We start from the raw sequence: 8,784 nt of genomic DNA on the forward strand, positions 1-8,784 counted from the left end.
CGTCAACCACAACCGCAGTCGTTGCAGCAGTTGGCTTTTGTGTTGCAGGCCGAATGGCCTACCATTCCCCAGGATGTGATTCACATACTCGTCTCTTCCATGGGCAGGATATGTCAGGCCGATATTGATTCCAACGGGGGACATACGCGTTATTGATAGCAGTTTGACCTTCACCTTTTCCTATGTACCGTTAACTGAGATGACTACAATCACGAACTGTTTTCTCCACACCCTGTGGTTCAATACCTTGTACGGTTCCTCGTATAAATGTATTTTCCTACCACAAATCTGGCGTTTCTTATTTTTTGAAGAGTATATATTAATGTTAGCGCTACAAATATTATGAGCATGAAAGAACAAACAAAAATATTAATTGGCAGTGGGGGACACCAACAACGTAATAATTGGTACCACTAAATCATATCACGTTAAGACAAATATGACCGAAAGATCAACTACTTCATTTTCAAATGGTCAAATTGTTATGCTTTCCTTATTTTTGAAGGGTTATTAAACAATGGTTGCAAATAATTAATGAATAATTATCATGTCGCCTTATTGAAAATGATACACTATGTATAATATAGTCAAATAAATAATACCTAGATGTTATTTTATTATCCAAAATGATATCGCTTGGGTGAGATCAACCGATTTCTCCAAGAAAATTTCGCTTCAATGAAATTGCATCACAAAGTGTTGCAAACCATTGTGACGTCTTCGGTTACCATTACGTCACAATGACATCATTGTACTTGTCAGCAAAGTATTATGTATCGTCATATCAAGTTAACATTTGTTTACAACATCTGACTAAGGTGGACGGACTGCTAAATAAATTCATATGGCAGCCGATTAAGGTATTAATATAAATAACTCGAACTCTCGTCGCTGAGGGGCTCTCCAAGAAAATATCGCTTCAATGAAATTGCATCGCAAAGTGTTGCAAACCATTGTGACGTCTTCGGTTACCATTACGTCACAATGACATCATTGTACTTGTCAGCAAAGTATTATGTATCGTCATATCAAGTTAACATTTGTTTACAACATCTGACTAAGGTGGACGGACTGCTAAATAAATTCATATGGCAGCCGATTAAGGTATTAATATAAATAACTCGAACTCTCGTCGCTGAGGGGCTCTCCAAGAAAATATCGCTTCAATGAAATTGCATCGCAAAGTGTTGCAAACCATTGTGACGTTTTCGGTTACCATTACGTCACAATGACATCATTGTACTTGTCAGCGAAGTATTATGTATCGTCATATCAAGTTAACATTTGTTTACAACATCTGACTAAGGTGGACGGACTGCTAAATAAATTCATATGGCAGCCGATTAAGGTATTATTAATATAAATAACTCGAACCCTCGTCGCTGAGGGGCTGAAATGCACACCTGTCAACCATGAAAAGACCACGACAGGACCACCCTCTCTCTTCGGAGGTAGGTCATTTCAAGGTGGACGTTTGATGGACATGGCGATGTTTCCCTGCACGGATAGATTAAACTCCAACAGAAACATGTCTACAACATACAGGTGAAGTAATACTTAGATAATACATTACATGAATGTGTTCATTTGTGTGTCACTCTGGAGAAACCCTTGTGAGTAAGTTTGCAGAAAACCAATCTCATCAAAGCCTTATCTCAGATCTTTTTTAATTAGATTGTCAGCTGAATCTTTGATGCCAACTGGCAATCATCAGATTCTAGCACCACTAAGGGACACAACTCCGATTTACCCTAAATGACTCGAGCACACAGCTGTAAATCGGTATTATTCTGTTCCCCTTACAGATTCTATAATTCGGTTTGACATTATTCCAGCTGTGTATACTTTTAAGCAGCCGATGCATAAACTAAGTACAGTAAACTACGGTTATAACGAACACGCTTATAACGAACAGACCGATATAACGAACATATTTTTTAGTCCCGGCAAGTTGTTGAATATATGCTGTATATATGCTTATAACGAACTACGGTTATAACGAACTAAAACTAGTGGTCCCTTTGAGTTCGTTATAACCGTAGTTTACTATACTTGTAAACTCATTTCTTAACGTTTGTGTTGCACAATAGGTATTAATAATCCTTCCTGTTTTAAATTTAGTTGTATGATATGTGTTTGACAACCTAAGGAATATTTAAGATCAGTTTCCCAAAGAATAACCTTTACGCGAATGTATAACTGTAGCACCAATCAGTGAAATTCTATTACGTGTGTATTTCCAGTTTAACGGGAGGAGTATTCGTCATGATAGATAAATGAGGTGACTATTTATGAATTATACCAAATTGTCTTTGTTTTTGCATGTTCCATGACAATTCGATTGCACGGTAGTGATTAGAATATACAATCTAAGTACATATAATACGTAGCCTTTGTCGAGTTAGATGATACCTTCATGATAGGTGTCAAAGTTGTCGTGACAGAGACAAACATCGTCATGGAGGACAGAACAGCACCGTTGTCATGACAGGCAAAGACACATGACAACGGTCCTATCTTTCACATCAAGATGATGCAAAAACACGTAAGCGATGCTGTCTATTACGACAACGATGTTGCCAGTCCAGATTACGGTACTTCCCGCTGACAACGGTGCACTCTATCATGTTAGACATAAGATCGTGAGAGACAAAACACTCAAAAAAGTCCAAGGCAGCACCTTTGTCATGGTTGCTAGTATATTTGTCACCTACGATAGAACCTTGTCGTTAAATACAATAACTTGTCGTGATAATAGACGATTGTCTTGAGAGGTACCTCGTTGTCGTGAAATAGAAGATTGTCGTGGGAGCTACACCCTTGGTTTGAAAAACAGACCCGTGTCGTGCAAGAACGAACATTATCGTGAACGTCATATCGTTGCGATAGCAATCTTATTGTAATATATTAATACACCTTTGATGTGATAAACATCATTTTAAATGTTGTCATGTTTGTCCACACGATATTGATATATGCGCCTTCATAACTCTCGTTACAGGACCTTCTGGGTGCTGGTGACTTTTGATCGTTTAAGTTAGACATTGCCAATTAATTAGTTATAAGAACATTCATTTTCAAAATATGTGAAATTTAAATTGCAACCAATTCACCTTTTTAAAACAATACTTAACTAGGATACCTCTTGTAGGTCTCAAGCTAAGCACACATTAAGCCTCCGTGGTTATCTCCCCTGGATACTACTCGTCCCGGATGTCTATTTCCACGGCACAACTAATCGATAACAATGGGCAGACTAACTATTTACCCACGTTGAATCAGTGTCAGGCTGACTAATCGATAAACACGATGATATCAGATGCTAAATAAAGCTTCGTTGAATGTCTAGATGAAGGAACACATTTATGCTGTGAGTTTAAACTGTAATTATCTGACAAACGTTGACGTCAAATCGTTGATGCTGGAACTTCTTAATGACGTGTCTTGCCACGCCGTGGACATGCACGCCGAGCATGAAATGCAAAGCAGTACTCATACAAAGTGAAACAAAGCATACGAATTCACTTATGACAATTCACTTGTAGTATCGGTTATTCCAAACCTACCATTCAAACCAGTCAACTTCATGCCACCCGGAATTAAATGTTTGTCATTGATTTCACCTGGTTCGTATGCTTTCAAAGCAATTCTTGGGTCTTGAAACATCGGTTATTCGAAACCCACCATCCCATCTAATAACTCCATGATACTGGAATTCAGTGTCTGTCATCGGTGTTATGTTTAACGCATGCCGTCAAATCTCATTGTAGTGACGGTTATCAAGGTCTGCAGGTCTCTTAATTGTTGGGTGGGGTGATCGTGTAGCCTAGTGGTTAAAGCGTTCGCACGTCACGCCAAGGACCCGGCGTCCCAAGCCCATTTCTTGTGTCAGATTTCTTTCTTTTACAACATTCCTAATTTTAAGGGTAGGTGTTTAAATATCATTAAATTAGTTTGTTCGTTTAACGTTTATTTTCCTTGAACTCGTGCAGCAATGTGAAGCAGTCAGACTCTAATTTATTCGTATTATGACGTTCAAAGCTAAAATGAAGTTGGCAACGTCTACTTTGGTGCAGGTAACTGATAGAAGAGTGTGTTTGTTTTTTTTAACGCATATTATAGGTTCGGGTGTTTAAATGATATTCAATTTCAAATGCCCTCTCCCATGCATGATTTTGAATTTCAAAGAATCATTGTCAATTTGAACAGTTTGACTTGTCATATATCAAAAGGTTAATTTACCAAGTAAGTGCTTATCATGCGTTGAGTAAGTCCATAAAAGAAACGTGATATTGGTTCAGATAGTAACACTTCACACGCGAACGGGATCATATCAGCTTTGTCTCATCAGTGGATGTGATGTCTTTCTTGAACCCTTACAAAAAGACGCAACGATAAGCAATAATACGCGCACAATGCATGAATGGATACTTCAAAGTGTTTGCATAGTTTGCGTGCAAGATTACAACTGATAGATCCAGTCGCATGCTTGGGTTATTGTACCGCCTGGGCGGTGTAGACCTTGATTTATTATCCACGAGAAAAATGATCGGTCGAAGCATCTTTACTTAACCAGCACAGTTGACGCGGGCAGTTGAAGCGTTCATGAAAGTGTATAGGAAAAGCCGATTTTCTTTGCCACATCCTCATCTTCTACGGTTTGACCTGTTGTTGTTTTGTCTACAAGAACTACATATGTTTATGTTAATACAGTTACTGCTTGTACTGCTGTCACTCTATCATTTCCAATGTCTACTGTCATTCTACTACACTACATCTACTGTTGTTACACTATCATTTACAATGTATACTGTCTATCTGTCTACTACACTACATTTACTGCTTCTACTGTTGTTACTCTATATACTGCATCGACATCTACTGCTGTTACTCTAAAAACTGTGACCTGACCAAGACTGTTATAGCCAGGGTTGCATATTGGGGACAAGCCCAAACATCGATAAATTTCCAAATGGTGTGCTCCTCGAATAACCCCTGACAGTCAAGTCAATGCGGCCTTCTGGTGCCAACAAAAGCAGTCGCCTCGGTCAGAGGGGGCACGTCACTGGTTGCTCTTCTTGGATGAGGAATACTTTCATTCCAAACCCCCGCTTTCTTGTGTTCCCATTCATCAGAAAGGCTAGGGCAGTAAAATCATTTACAATGTCTTCTGTCTACTGCACTACATCGACTGCATCTACTGTTGTTACTCTATCATTTACAATGTCTTCTGTCTACTGCACTACATCGACTGCATCTATATCTACTGTTGTTACTCCAGACTATATACTGCATCTACATCTACTGCTCTCACTCTATCATTTACAACGTCTGCTGTCTATCTGTCTACTACACTGCATCTACTGTATATATATCCACTGTTGTAACTCTATATACATCTACATCTACTGTTGTTACTCTATATACAGCATCTACATCTATTGTTGTTACTCTATATACAGCATCTACATCAACTGTTGTTACTCTATATACAGCATCTACATCTACTGTTGTTACTCTATATACAGCATCTACATCTACTGTTGTTACTCTATATACAGCATCTACAGTTGTTACTCTATATACAACATCTACATCTACTGTTGTTACTCTATATACAGCACCTACATCTACTGTTGTTACTCTATATACAGCATCTACAGTTGTTACTCTATATACAACATCTACATCTACTGTTGTTACTCTATATACAGCATCTACATCTACTGTTGTTACTCTATATACAGCACCTACATCTACTGTTGTTACTCTATAGACATCTACATATCCTGTTGTTACTCTATATACAGCAACTACATATTCTGTTGTTACTTCTATATACAGCATCTACATATCCTGTTGTTACTCTATATACATCTACATATCCTGTTGTTACTCTATATACATCTACATGTCCTCTTGTTACTTCTATATCGGCATCTACATATCCTGTTGTTACTCTATATACATCTACATCTACTGTTGTTACACTATATACAGCATTTAGATCTACTGCTGTTACTATATATAAAGCATCTACATCTAATGTTGTTACTCCATATACAGCATCGACATCTACTGCTGTTACTTTATATACATCTACATCTACTGTTGGTACTCTCTATACAGCATCTACATCTACTGTTGTTACTCTATATACAGCATCTACATCTATTGTTGTTACTCTATATAGAGCATCTACATCTACTGTTGTTACTCTGTATACAGCATCTACATATCCTGTTGTTACTCTATATACATCTACATCTACTGTTGTTACTCTATATACAGCATCTACATCTACTGTTGTTACTCTATTTACAGCATCTACATATCCTGTTGGTACTCTATATACAGCATCTACATTTACTGTTGTTACTCTATATACAACATCTACTGTTGTTACACTATGTACAGCATCTACATCTACTGTTGTTACTTTACATACAGCATCTACATCTACTGATGTTACTCTATATACAATATCTACATCTACTGTTGATACTCTATATACAGCATCTGCATGTACTGCTGTTACTCTTTATAATGCATATATATCTGCTGTTGTTACTCTAAACTATATACTGCATCTACATCTACTGCTGTTACTCTATATACAGCATCTACATCTACTGCTGTTACTCTATATACAGCATCTACATCTACTGCTGTTACTCTATATACAGCATCTACATCTACTGCTGTTACTCTATATATACTGCATCTACATCTGCTGCTGTTAATCGATTATTTACAATGTCTTCTGTCGGTCTACTACACCACATCTGCTGTTCTTACTCCATATACTTCTTCTGCATCTTATTCTGTTATTTTCTCTACTGTCTATCTATCTACCACACTTAATTTACTGCTTTCACTATATATACTGCATCTACATCTACTGATGTAACTCTATCAATCCAACATTGGCCCTGATTATTGGTTTCAACAAAGTCGTAAACGTGTATTACCAATCAAGGATAATCACGACCTGACACATAAACCCACTGAATCCACGTCTCATATGCGCTTGGAATTATATATTTATTTTATTATATTTTTTAACATCATCAAAAGTCATCCCCCCTCCACTCCCACTCCCATAAGAGGGACGTAAACATGAAATCGATGTAACAAAATATTTAATATTATGAATGCAAATATTTCTGAAGGAAATTATTTGTTTTATTGGATATATGATAAAACTTCAAGGAATATTAGCAGTGAAGACACGTAATGTATATATGTCTGGGGATGTGAATTGCAGACAATCGGTGTAAACCAAGGACAATGAAAACCTCTTCTGACACCAACGTTTGTGCAATAAAACCAAGTTTGTGCCAGATACATGTTTTAATCTTGACAGACTGAGTCTAGGCACGGTATAATAATGTTTTTCATTATCAATTTCCAAGTAGTATGAGTCAGATATTCTTAGGCTGTTTTAAACAATTATTTTACCAGACAACTTAAACGTGACAGATTATTATATATTATATGCTGTATTTCTTATTATATGTTTTCAGCGATCATGATATAGTATGATTCACTTTGTCGGACACATCTACAAACATATTCAGCGATGTGTGGTATCGTTGTCTGTAGATAATATAGGACTAAACGTGAACGTGAACGCATTCTGTTTTATTGAGATTTTGTGTTTACGTGTATATTGAAGACTTGACATTGTATGAGTGAGACAGTGAATCGGGTTTAACGCAGTTTTTGACAGTATTACAGTCAGTTATATCGCGGCGTGTCAGCTTAATGTGGAAGGAAAGCCCGAAGTGATGCAGGTCTCAGACGTTTACCACTTCGGTGAAACCCACGAGCACGGGTATGGTGCTGACAAACCTAGAAACATAATCGGGGCGAACCGGGATTCTAACCCACAAACCACAGGTGCCTGGCGCAAGCTCCCCACAGTGATAGAGCATTCGCGGTGCTCTCTATACTATCGCTGCCACCAGTCAAAACTTCCCACTGTGATAGGTGACCACAACCATGCTTGGAGTTGAATTCACAACCGACTGACCGTTATGTTTACAAACAAGACTTAGTGATGACTGCCATGGTTATTCAACTCAGTATATGATATTACAAAGTTCTTCATAGAGTAGCACGTCATGTAGTATATGTAGTAGGTGTTACATACCTATACAGCAGATGTAAGGGGGCAATTGGTTGATTTCCCGTTCGCCTGCAATCTCGAACCAAACAAAAAGGTAAATTCATCTGGGAAATATGGTCAGTCGTAACCAGTTTCAAAATTAACAGTAATGGCATTCCCAAAGATTCTGATTGTGGAGAGAACATTTGGTGATTGTTGTCATCTTAGTTATCGGTGCATAGGAAAAGTCCAAGGTGAAGGTCAGCTACCATCAATAACGCGTATGTCCCCCGTTGGAATCGATCGCGGCCTGACATCTCCTGTCCTTGGAAGAGACGTGTATGCAAATCACACCCTTGGGAATGGTAGCCCACGGGGATCCATGGATCTGAAGGCCCAGGAGAGAACATCAACGTTGTTGTTGTGTAGACAGGCTCTTGTGATCCGTGCTGTATGCGGTCGAACGTTGTCCTGATTGCCCTGGGTATGGACCAAACCTGTCCTGCCATGATGAGAGATATCCACCCACATCACAACGCTACCCCCACTAAACCTGTTATGTATGCAGTTTCCAGCGTAACGTTTTCCCCGACGTCTGTGGACCCGTGCTCTTCCGCACCTCGACGGAGGAGAAATCTTGATTCGGCGCTGAACCAGACATCACTCCATCGCAG

The sequence above is a fragment of the Haliotis rufescens genome, unplaced genomic scaffold, assembly GCF_023055435.1.
Source record: "Haliotis rufescens isolate VD_foot unplaced genomic scaffold, xgHalRufe1.0.p SCAF_2, whole genome shotgun sequence".
Lineage (NCBI taxonomy): Eukaryota > Metazoa > Mollusca > Gastropoda > Lepetellida > Haliotidae > Haliotis > Haliotis rufescens.